The sequence below is a fragment of the Pan troglodytes genome, chromosome 10 (genome assembly GCF_028858775.2).
Source record: "Pan troglodytes isolate AG18354 chromosome 10, NHGRI_mPanTro3-v2.0_pri, whole genome shotgun sequence".
NCBI classification, from domain to species: Eukaryota; Metazoa; Chordata; class Mammalia; order Primates; family Hominidae; genus Pan; species Pan troglodytes.
In genome coordinates, this window is record NC_072408.2 from 101,283,634 (window position 1) to 101,296,868 (window position 13,235).

At 40.4% G+C, this 13,235-nt stretch overlaps 1 protein-coding gene across 10 annotated transcripts in view; it reads right to left on the reverse strand.

Annotated features, from left to right (window-relative positions):
• CEP83 (centrosomal protein 83) overlaps positions 1–12,228 on the reverse strand; it is a 182,239-nt gene extending 170,011 nt beyond the window's left edge. For 3 of the 10 annotated variants that reach the window (XR_010148376.1, XR_010148375.1, XM_054664609.2), the window contains exon 1: positions 11,564–12,024. The gene's annotated coding sequence lies outside the window, so the exon portion shown is untranslated. Of the gene's footprint in view, positions 1–7,078; positions 7,166–11,563 lie in introns of all 10 variants that reach the window. The other 7 variants (XR_010148377.1, XM_054664610.2, XM_001141123.6 and 4 more) reach the window with 5 other exon arrangements.
• Positions 12,229–13,235: the final 1,007 nt, after the last annotated feature.

Here is a 13,235-nt window from a genome sequence, read left to right on the forward strand (position 1 = left end):
TTACATTACATGTGAATGAACTAAACACTCTATTCAAAGGGGGGATTATATTACAATGGATTACAAAACCTAACTATAGGCTGTCAACAAGAGATAAATCTTCAATTCAAAGACATAAATAGGTTAAAATTAAAAGGATTTTTAAAAAAAAATACACCATAGAAACAGTAACCACAAAAAAAACTAGAGTGGCTATAGTACCAAGAAAAATAGATTTTAAGATAAGAAATATTACAGACAAAGGAGGCCATTTCATAATGAAAACAGGGTCACTATATCAGGAAGATATAACAATAACTGTCCATCTAACCAAAGAACCCCAAAATACATGAAGCAAAAAAAGAGATAATTAAAAAGAGAAATAAATAGATAATTCAACAAAAACAGCTGAAGACTGCAATGACTGATAGAAAAAGACAGAAAATCTGCAAGGATATAGAAGTCTTGACTAACCTCATCAATAAACTTGACATAACTGACAGAAAATACCACCCAATGATTGCAGAATATACAACCTTTTTACAAACACAAGGAAAATTTTCCAGGATACACCGCATACTGGGGCACAAGACAAGTCTCAATAAAATTTAAAAGATTGAACTCATAAAAAATGTGTGATCTGATCACAATGGAATTAGTCATCCGAACAAAAATAAATCTAGGAACACCTCAATTATTGGTAAATTTTAAAACATACCTCTAAATAACCCATTGATCAAAGAAGAAATTGCAAGGAAAAATTTTAAAATATATTTCGAATGGAATGAAAACAAAACACAGCAAACCAAAATGTACAGAATGCAACTAAAGCAGTGCTTAGAAGGAAATGTATAGTTTTAAACATTTATATGAGAAAAGAAAAAAGGTCTCAAACCAATAATCTAAGCTTCCATCTTAGGAAACTAGAAAAATAAGGAGCAGAGGGGATATTAAACCCAAAACAAGCAGAAAAATAATAATTTTGTAGTGTGGAAATCAGTGAAATAGAAAATATAGATATGAAAAATAATCAGTGAAATAAAAGATTGGTTCTTTGGAAAGATCAACAAAATCGAAAAAAAAAAAAAAAAAAACTTCACTATACTGACCAAGAAAATAAGAGATACAAATTACCAAAATCAAGAATGAAAGAGGGAAAATTATTGCCAACCTTAAATTATTAAAGGATTTCTTAATACAAACTTCATATCAACAAATTAGATAATTTATATGAAATGGACTACACTTCCTAGAACATACAAATTACCAAAACTCTAGAAGAAAGAGAAAATCTGAATAGACCTATAACAAGAAGTGAAGAAACTGAACCAATAATTTTAAATATTCCCACAAAGAAATGGCCAGGCCCCCACAACTGCACTAATGAATGCTATCAAACATTTAAAGCAGTAAGAGCAAGATCACGAGCAACCAACAGACTAATATCCCTCAGGAACATATACCCAAAATTCCTTAATAATAATCAGACAAACCATATTCAACAACATATAACAGAGATTATACAGCACGGACTGGGCATGGTGGCTTAAGCCTGTAGTCCCAGCACTTTGGGAGGCCACGCAGGTAAATCGCTTGAGCCAAGGAGTTCAAGAACAGCCCAGGCAACCTGGCAAAACCCTGTCTCTACAAAAAATACCGAAAAAAAAAAAGAAAAATAGCCAGGTGTGGTGGCATGAGCCTGTAGCCCCAGCCACTTGGGAGGCTGAAGCCGGAGAATCGCATGAGCCCAGGAGTTTGAGGCTGCAGTGAGCCAAAATCACACCACTGCACTTCAGCCTGGGTCACAGAGCAAGAGTCTGTCTCAAACAATAAAAAAAAAAAAAAAAAAAAGATTTTACAGCATGACCAAGTGCGATCTGTCCCAGGAATACAGGGTGGGTTTAATCTCCAGCAATCAATTAATATATAGCATACTAACAATAAAAATCATATAACCATATCATCAGATGCAGGAAAAAACATGACAAAATCTAACACCCACTCATGATTAAAAACTTGTAACAAACTAGGACCATAAGGGAGCTTCCTTAACCTTCTTCAAAGGGAATCTATAGAAAATCTACAGCTAACATTATACCTGATGGCAAAAATCTGCATGTTTTCCCCCTAAGACTGGGAGTAATGCAATGCACATTCAACACTTCTCTTCAACATCTTACTGGAGGGTCTAACCCAAGAATTAAAGCAAAAATGAAGAAATAAATAACATTGAGATTGGAAAGAAAAAGTATCATTTTGAGACATGATCATCTATGTACAAACAATATGCAAAAATTGGTTGCATTTTTTTTTAGACAGATTCTCGCTCTGTCTTCTAGGCTGGAGTGCAGTGGCACGATCTCAGCTCACTGCAAGCTCCGCCTCCCGGGTTCACGCCATTCTCCTGCCTCAGCCTCCCGAGTAGCTGGGACTACAGGTGCCCGCCACCACACCCAGCTAACTTTTTTGTATTTTTAGTAGAGACGGGGTTTCACCGTGTTAGCCAGGATGGTCTCGATCTCCTGACCTCATGATCCACCTGCCTTGGATCCCAAAGTGCTGGGATTACAGGGGTGAGCCACCAAGCCTGGACGATTGCATTTTTTTGTGCTAACAATGAACAATTTGAAATCAAATCATGAAAACTCCATTTCCAAGAGCATCAAAATTATAACAGTCTTAGGAATAAATTTAACCAAATAAGTGCATGATTTGTACACTGAAAAGTAAAAAACATTAAGAGAAATGAAAGATCTAAGTAAATGGAGAGATATTACATGTTCATGGATTGGAAGACTCAAGATTGTTAAGTTAGTGATTCTTCCCATATTGATGGATAGATTCAATGCAAATCCTACAAACATCAGATGTGTTTTTGTAGAAATTAACAAGCTGATCCTAAATTGTATATGGAAATGGAAAGAGCATAGAACCAATTTTGAAAAAGAAGAAAATGTTACACTACTTATTTTGAAACTTACTATAAAACTGCAGTAATCAAGACAGAATAGTGTTGGAGTAAGGATAGGTTTATAGACATGAGTCTAGGAATAAATTCTTACATTATAGTCAACTGATATTTTACAAAGATGCCAATACAATTGAAGGGAAAAGAACAGTCTTTTTAACAAATGGTACTGGATAATTTGGCATTCATGTTTTTAAAAAATGAACTTAGATCCTCTTCTTACATCAAATGCATGGTTAATTCAATATGAACCTTATATTTAAAGGAAAGAGCTCAAAGAAAACCTTTGGGAGCTCAAAGAAAAATCTTTGGGACCTTGGATTAGGCAAAAAGTTCATATACATAACATGAAAGTACGTGCCACACACACAAAAGAAATGACTTCATTAAAAACTTTTGCACTTCAAAAGACAACAGTAAAAATATGAAAAGCCAAGACACCAACTGGGAGAAATATTTGCAAATCTTATCTCTGATATTAAAAACAATACAAACTTTCATCCAGCATATATAAAGAACTCTTACAACTCAGTAAGACCAAAAAAAAAAAAAAAAAAACCCAGCTAAAAAATGGGCAAATGCCTTAAACAGATATTCCACCAAATGGCCAATAACCACAGAAAAAGGTGTCCAACATTACTGTGCAGGGAAATGCAAATTAAAATTACAATGGGATACTACTAGATACTAACTAGAATGGCTATACTTAAAAAGACAATACCAACTGTTGGTGAGGATGTGGAGAAACTGGAATCATCATACATTGCTGGTAGGATGTAATTGGTACAGCTACTTTGGAAAACATTTTGACAGTTTCTTTAAAAGTTAAAAATAAGCTTACCATATAATTCAACAATTCCACTCCTAGGAATTTACCCAAAACAAATGAATACATATGCTCACACAAGGAATTACAGACAAATCTTCATAGCAGCATTATTCATAACAGCCAAAAACTGGAAACCATCCAATGTCTATCACCTAGTGAATGGGAAATACTATTCACCAGTTACCAGTAAATGGGAAATACTATTCACCAATACTATTCAACTGGTGAATGGAAAATACACACGAATACTATGCAACAATTAAAAAGAACAAAACATTGATATACATACATTAAATAAACCTCAAAAGCATGAAGTTAAAGAAGCCAGATGCAAAAGACTACTGTATTGATTCCATTTATATGAAATATCTAGAAAAGACAAATTTATAGTGATAGAAAGTAGATCAGTGGTTCTCTGGGGCTGTGGGAAGGAGTTACCTTAAATGCAAATAAGCTTGAGAGAATCTAGGAGACTGATAAAATGTCAGAAATTGCCTTGTGATGACAGTAGCACAACTCTATAAAGTTGCTAAAAACCATTAAATTGTACACTTACAATGAGTGGTTTTTATGGTAGGTAAAATATACCTCAATAAAGCTGTTTTAAAAAGGCTAGGTAGAAGAAAGAAGTTATCTCTTCCAAACTTTGGAAAATTTGATGATAGTTGTAGTAATCAAGGCTGAGTTCAAAGGATGACCAAGCAAAAAGAATCCAGGTTCTTAAAGATTATCACTAAGCCACTTAATTGACAATCTTAGAACCACCTATCTCCAGACTTCTTACATGTGAGATAATACAATTTCCTTCTTAAGGCTTTAAAAAAGAAAAAGAAAAAAGAATAACGTTGCTAATTCTAAGGGACACAGGACATGTTCATTCCATTACAGAAAATTTGTAATATCATCCATATAGGAAGATATCAAAGAAAAGGCAGGAATTTTGGTGGATCTTGAAGGATGAAAGAATATGACTGGGGATGGGGAAGGAAAAGAAGGGTATGTAGTTCAGAAGAGTCATTAACAATGGCAAGGATAAAAATCAACAATGCCCACTAAAGTCAAGTTTACAGCTTACCTTATTTTAATCCATACATTAAGGACCAAAAAATTAAGTAACTGGTTCAAAAAGTTACGCAGCTAGTAATCTAACCTTCACTCTCAGGATCCAGGCTCCAAAGTACATACTCTTTCCTCTGTTACGCTGCTAAACAAGGACTTAAACTACCCCCATTTGCAAGTTCAGATCTTTGTAGAGGGCATCTTTATTTAGATAGGTTTACATTTATAGGACTACACACTCAATGTTTCTTGAGCAACAATTTCCATTTAATCAATAAACTAAATGTGATGTGCATTCTTTCTTTGGTTTCCAAAACGTTACCCTACTCTGGTTTTCCTACTTTCTTTCTCCCCCTTCCTATTACATGCTGGTGTTCACAAGCTCTCTTCTGATTCTACACAACTCTTACTAGGAACCTCATCTATACCTGGTATTTCAACTACCACTAACGTTGATGACTCTTCTCTCTCTCCAACTTCAAGAATTGTTTCCCTAGTTTTCTTTGACTAACTTCCTCCGGGCCAAGTTGAATACTGCTCTGTACACCCTACAACTACACTTACAAGATTCTAAAGAGACATTCCTCAATTTTTGTGTATTCTTTCTAGTTCTAGGCCAGGTATTCTTCCTACATGCCCCAAAACACATTCTTATCTATCCTTATAGCATTTAACATGCTTTATTACAAATTACTAATTACCTTGTCCATTTCTCCCATCAGAGAATAAGGTGCTTGAGACTTAGCACTATGTCTTATTCACAATCTCCCCAGTGCCTAGCATAGCCTGAGACACATAATAGGCACTCAAATATTGATTAAACCCATATATAAGAGAAATAAAATTTGCTTTAAATTGGAAGCACACCATTTCTGAAGGAAACTTTCAGAGATTTATGTTTTCAAATGAGAAAATAGGCCATGAAAGGTGAAGTGACTCACCCAGTCAAGCCTTGGTCTCCTGAATCACAATTCTCTTCCCACAAAATTACAGTGCCTAGGCCGGGCGCAGTGGCTCACACCTGTAATCCCAGCACTTTGGGAGGCCAAGGCAGGTGGGTCATAAGGTCAGGAGATCAAGACCATCCTGGCTAACATAGTGAAATTCCGTCTCTCTTAAAAATCAAAAAATTAGCTGGGCATGGTTGCACGTGCCTGTAGTCCCAGCTACTTGGGAGGCTAAGGCAGGAGAATCGCTTGAACCCAGGAGGCAGAGGTTGCAGTGAGCTGAGATCACACCACTGCACTCTAGCCTGCTGACAGAGTAAGACTATGTCTCAAAAAACAAAAAAAAATTAGAGTACCTATTAAATTGTGCTTAGTGATCTCAGCTTTCTATGAAGCTCTAGAAGTAATACAAAAATGTTATAAAGAACTATTTCAACTTCATCCACTCCAGCTCTGGCTGGCTATATCAGTTGTAGAGAAGTCTGTTATTACATAATACTTTTTCTGCCCAGAATAATCTTTAATTGAACCAGTATTTTCACGTGTCCTTCACACAAAAAATAATTCAATACATACTTATTGAGACGTGAAGCCAGCTGGGATTCTGGGTCCGGTGTGGACTTGGAGAACTTTTCTGTCTAGCTAAAGGATTGCAAATGCACCAATCAGCGCTCTGTGTCTAACTAAAGGTTTGTAAACGCACCAATCAGCACTCTGTAAAAACGGACCAATCAGCACTCTGTAAAATGGACCAATCAGCTCTCTGTAAAATGGACCAATTAGCAGGATATGGGTGGGGCCAAATAAGGGAAGAAGAGCTAGGCACCTGAGCCACCAGCAGCAACCCGCACGGGTCCCCTTCCATGCTGTGGAAGCTCTGTTCTTTCGCTCTTCGCAATAAATCTTGCTGCTGCTCACTCTTTGGGTCCACACTACCTTTATGAGCTGTAACACTCACCACGAAGGTCCGCAGCTTCACTCCTGAAGTCAGCGAGACCACGAACCCACCGGGAGGAATGAACAATGCCGGACGCGCCACCTTTAAGAGCTGTAACACTCACTGCGAAAGTCTGCAGCTTCACTCCTGAAGCCAGCAATACCACGAACCCACCGGGAGGAATGAACAACTCCGGACGCGCCACCTTTAAGAGCTGTAGCACTCCTGCAAAAGTCTGCAGCTTCACTCCTGAAGTCAGCAAGACCATGAACCCACCAGAAGGAAGAAACTCTGGACACATCTGAACATCTGAAGGAACAAACTCCGGACACACCATCTTTAAGAACTGCAACACTCACCACGAGGGTCCGCAGCTTCATTCTTGAAGTCAGCAAGACCAAGAACCCACCAGAATGAACCAATTCCGGACACATTATCATACATCTCTATGTGGAAAACAATGTGAAAGAAGTTATAATTCATCAGTACTCTAAAAAATATCCTTAAGAGCATATATTGTATGCCCCTTAAGTTTAACAATATCTGAAATAGCTGCCTTAAAACAAAATGCAATCACACTTGAGAGAGGCTGAATATGAACATCAGAGATAGGCAATGCAACTTCATCAGGAAAATCCCTATAGTCCAATGCTACTGTTTTCAAGGGTTGCTATATTATACTGCAATTGTGTTACTGGGCAACAACTCAGAAGCTAGAATGGCAAATTCACTCAAGAAGTAACTGAATCAAACGAATATTTATGAAAGCATTCTGAGACTCAACTTCACTTTCTATATCTTCAACTGAAGTAACTCTTTGTTATAAGCATTAGATACAGGATTTTTGGTGAGACTGTAAAAACTACATGGACATTTTATAGACATATTTTGAGACAGAAGATAGGTGCTTTCCAAAAGGGAATGGCCAGGTTTAGGTTCCTACTAACTCTGAATTTTAATCCAAAAGCAATCTGAAGTCACAATATACAGAAGGCAAATAACTGGGCATTTCCTTAATTTCTTCCATCCTGGATTATAGCTCAGTTAAAGGAAATAGTAGGCCGGGCGCATTGGCTCACACCTACAATCCCAGCACTTTGGGAGGCCAAGGTGGGTGAATCACTTGAGGCCAGGAGTTCCGAGACCAGCCTGGCCAATGTGGTGAAACCCTGTCTCTATTCAAAATACAAAAAAAAAGCCAGGTGTGGTGGCATGCACCTGTAGCCCCAGCCACTTGGGAGGCTGAGGCAGGAGAATCACGTGAACCCACGAGTTCGAGGTTGCAGTGAACAAAGATTGCACCACTACGCTCCAGCCTGGGCGACAGAGCAAAACTCCATCTCAAAAAAAAAAAAAAGAAGAAATAGTACTAGACTTGACAGTCAGTGATCTCTCCATGACCTAGAGAGGGCAGTCCTGATGAAAAAAACATAATTAATAAACTGATATTCTACTAGGAACCAGGAAATTGACCAAACTCCCCAAGCCCACTGAAGAATAGTGCCAGCATTCCTGAGAGTCCTTACTGCTGGTATTGCCATGGGAAATTCTCAAATACTCACTTTCTAGGAACAGAATCTTTATTTCTGATTCCGTGAATTCCCACTCTTCAATCTTTTTTATAGTTTACTGTTGCCATTTCCCCTTCACTTACTCTCTTCTCTCAACAACCTTACTTTCATGATACTTACAAAAGTGGGGGAAAGTAGAAATGCCTATCTGTCATTGTATTAGTCCATTTTCATATTGCTATAAAGAACTGCCTGAGATTGGGTAATTTATAAAGGAAAGAGGTTTAATTGATTCACAGTTCCACATGGCTGGAGAGGCGTCAGAAAACTTACAATCATGGCAGAAGGTGAAGGGGAAGCAAGGCACCTTGTTCACAAGGTAGCAGGAAGGAGAATGAATGCAGGAGGAACTACCAAACACTTATAAAACCATCAGATCTCATGAGAACTCATTGTCACGAGAACAGTATAGGGGAAACCGCCGCCAGGATCCAATTCCCTCCACCTGGTCTCTCCCTTGACATATGGGGATTATGGGGATTATAATTCAAGGTGAGATTTGGGTGGGGACACAAAGCCTAATCATATCAGTCATCTTTAAGAAACATTTATTCAGCAACTTGTATTTGGAAAACACTAAGGATACAGCTCATCGAGATCTGAAGTCCTGCCCTTAATAAGCTTACAATCTAGTTAGGAAGTCAAGAAAGCTAAAATAATACAATAAAAAGTATAAGTATCAAATAAATATAACTCACAAATACATACTATTCCTATGTATATGTATGAGGTCATGGTGGAGTTGAACCTTATAGAAAAGGTACAATTTAGATTTTAAGAAAGAAGGGAATAAGATCAGGTCACGGGGGATAGAAAGATATGCAGACTAATATGGAAAGGATAAAGTACAGAGCAGGTTTAGGGGATAGTGAAGAAACCAATCTGGGCAGAGACACCTTTTCCATAAAGAACATACACTTGAAAAGGCAAGGTGAGAGGATTTCAAATAATTCACCTTAAGTCAAGAAACATGAACTTGGGTTAATAGGAAGTTTTTTACACAGATTTACACACATTCCCTAAAAGCACATAGGTTAAACAATGTGGGCAATTTACTTATGGAACCTAATATATTATGTATGACAAAATTAAAAGCAAGCTCATCTACTTTTAGGCAAAGAGACAGTACCTGGGGGTGGGGAAATTCTGACAATTCACTAAAATTCACTAATCTTTCTGTTAAGATTTCACTCTAAGCTTCTTGAATTAGAACATCCCATGACATAATGCTGATTTCTGATTACTAAGGATTATACGAGTCATTCTTGATTTGTCTCCTCTGCCTTGCCCAACTTTTGAATATTTCATTACTTCAACATCAGCATATAGAAAAAAGGAGGAGAGAACTAAAATTAAGTCCATGGATTTTAGCAATACATAAGGGCATCTGACATAAAGAACATTAAACTTCAAGTTCCAATTCCCATTATTAATAGATTTCAAAGAAGTCATTTAGTCTCATCATGTCTCAAATTTTCTCACATACTTGCTTACTTGAAAGGTTATTGATTCAAAAGATCATTCAAAAAGTGCTCTAAAAACTAACAACTTGCCATAAAAATTTTATCATTAAGGGTTCAATAAGAGGAGACAGTGAGGTGACTGGTAAACCAAGGATTAAAAACTACCTGTGAATAGGCCAGGCACGCTGGCTCACACCTGTAATCCCAGCACTTTGGGAGGTCAAGGCGGGCAGATCGCCTGAAGTCAGGAATTCGTGACCAGCCTGGGCAATATGGTGAAACCCCATCTCTACTAAAAATACAAAAATTAGCAGGGCATGGTGGCATGCACCTGTAACCCCAGCTACTCGGGAGGCTGAGGGGAGAGAATCACTTGAAACTGGGAGGCGGAAGTTGCAGTGAGCTGAGATCCCACCACTGCACTCCAGCCTGAGCGACAAGAATGAAACTCTGTCTCAAAAAAAGAAAAAAAACTACCTGTGAATAATCAGTGTTTCATTCTCCCAGTGCTGCATGGAATTCTAAATTGTATTTCACTATTATTTGAGAATGTTCTAAATACAGTCCGCGCACTTCATCTGATCTGGAAAGAAAACACTCAAAGTAAGGGGAATACCCAGCATACTTTGTCCAAATAACCAAAGGACAACTCAAAACCATTTGCAACTCTCAGGAGAGTCCTGTGTGACACTTGTAATTTAAAGCATTCTGGCCTGGTGCGGTGGCTCACACCTGTAATCCCAGCACTTTGGGAGGCCGAGGTGGGCGGATCACCTGAGGTCGGGAGTTTGAGACCAGCCTGGCCAACATGGTGAAACCCCATCTCTACTAAAATAAAAAAATAAGCCGGGCATGGTGGCACCCACCTGTAATCCCAGCTACTCGGGAGGCTGAGGCAGGAGAATCGCTTGAACCCAGGAGGCGGAGGTTGCAGTGAGCCGAGATCGCGCTACTGCACTCCACCCTGGGCGACAGAGTGAGACTCAGTCATAAATAAATAAATAAAGCATTCTAACAATTCTGAACAAACTAAGTTTGAAATCAAACCTCAATACAAAAGGTGAGTATTAATTCTAACCACTTACAGGCTAAATTCATAAATATGGAGAATTCTGAATCCAGGTAACTGTAGGATAGATACCTTTAATTGTGTTTTAGTTAAATGTCAGACTTGTTTACAGACATGTTGCTTGGTAACAGAAGCACTGCTTTAACAACCTACTCTGTTTTAGAGCTGCTTAAAGTCTGAACAGATTATGAAGTATATATCATATACACGAAATTCAGACAAGTCTTTCCTTATCCTAGAGATCTGTAAGATTTGAAAGAGCTTCCTCATTTCAGCTAACTAAAGGCTTTACAAATACTTAGCAGTGGATATTCTTAAGAGCAAAATGCCCATTGATTATGGTCAAAAGTTGGACACTGAGGATTAACCAAAGTATTTAAACCCAGCATATGCTAACATATTTTAGGTGTTTATCTCAGTAATGACAGTCGACATCACTGTTCATTCAAATTGTCTTCAAAGCCAAGGAAAATGGTAGCATAGCTTTTTCATCGTAAATTAAGCTGGAGGTACTTAAACGTTTGGCCAATTACCAAACTGGCTACACAACCACCAAGCCAGAGTGCCTCCAAAAGCTCCATGAAGAGTTTCACGTGCGTCTCTCTGCCTACTTTTCTAGCACGAGCTTCCACTACTTTACCAGGAAAATAAAAAAAGGATTCAAGGGCAGTTTGTGGAGGGACAAAATGAGTATTCCAAAATACAAACAAGACACCGTCCCCAGAAAGAGAGGTTACATACCAGACGCACGCACGCTCCTTGCAACCCGCTCACGGAAAACTTAAGTGACCGCAGTTCTGGCCGCGCTCGCCACCGGGGACACCTCCACAGCTCCAACCACAGGCACCCACTCAACTCCGCTTACGGAGGCATTGGGACTAAGGGTTACGGTCCTACAGCGGGGTGTCGGCCCAGCGAGAGGAAGAGGGCCGAACGAACCCCTCGAGCTCCCGTCCCTAGGGAAATGTGAAGTATCCCGGGAGAGGTCCGAGGGCGGCGGCGGCGGCGGCGGCGGTGAAAAGCCCCACTCCTCCGCGTGGACCGGGATCCTCAGGGGTGCGGCGCCACCCCACGTGCTGACGTATGGCCCAGAAGCCGCCTCATCGCACCGCCCCACCAGCCTGGAGGAGCGGGCTCTGTCCCTTGGCCCAGCGGCGCGCGAAGCAGGAAGTCCCACCCCCCACGCCGACGTCACCCACGCCACCGACGCCGGTTGCTGCCGGAGCCGTTAGAGGGAGGAGACAAACGAACCGAGGCGGGAGCGGCCACGGGTGACACAGCGGCAGCGGCGGGGCCGGGCTGCGCTCCCGAAGGCGTTCCTGGAGGGCCCTGGGATGGACTCAGAGATCCCCAGAGCCCCAGGGGACGGAAAATCTAGCCTCGGGCACTTGCCTTGGAGTCTGAGTGATGCGCGTCGTTGGAGCGCGAAGCCGGTCTCCCTAGCCTCCGCCCGACACAGCGTCTCCAGGGGTTTTCCTCCTTTTCGCGCCTCTCCTTCCCTCTTCCCCACACCATTTGAGAGCCTCAAATGGTAGTCCTGCCGCCACCTCTCTCCCTTCGCCAGCCTGCCATCGTCCCCATGGGTGCAGATATGCGCTCCCGAAGCCGCCTGCCTGTCGCGTCTGCCTCGGGCATCAGCCCACGAGTGGGGAGTCGGCTCAGCTTGCCACGAGGGAACCTCGGGTTAGGACCAATCGCCCGGGAGAGAGCCCTCCTCGCCCCCGCACCTCCTGCTCCAAGTCTCCTGTCCTGGTTATCCCAAGTTCAGGGCCCACCTGGGGTCACATGGGGAACTACTTGTCTTAAGGCTGTAAACAATAGTTGGAAGAGGAGTTGCTAGCTTTTGAGAACTTCCATGATCATCCAAAGGCTGAAACAAAGTAGGCGGTCAGCCTTTCAAAATACGTGTTGGAAGAAACAGACACCTTCCCATCCCCAGCGTTTGTTCAGTGCCTTGGTTGGGCTTTGATTCTCACTGCTTTGTGAAGTACAGCTTATTTTTACCCCCAAGATTATGATTTTCAGGCTGTAGTTATTATTAGGCAACTGAGAGGTGATTTTGTTGTTGTTGAAATGAGGGAAAACGGGCCATTAGAAAGGACCGTGTCTCTTAAGAGGAGGGAAAAAAAGGACAGCGAGTTGGTAATGGAATGTTGCTGGATGGATTACATAGATGAGACATGGGAGATAGAATAGAGAATCCAGAAATTCTCGTGTATGTGTGAGTGTTTAGTATAATAACAGTGGCTCACATTTGCTGAGCATTTGTGTGGCAAGTACTGGAGTACTTTTTCAGGTTATCTTATTTAACTCTAACATTTCTGTAAGGTAGGTGCAATTGTTATCTCCATTTTACAGAGTTGCCCAAAACCATTACTTTTAAACGCTGGAGCCAGACAACTCCAGAAATCTC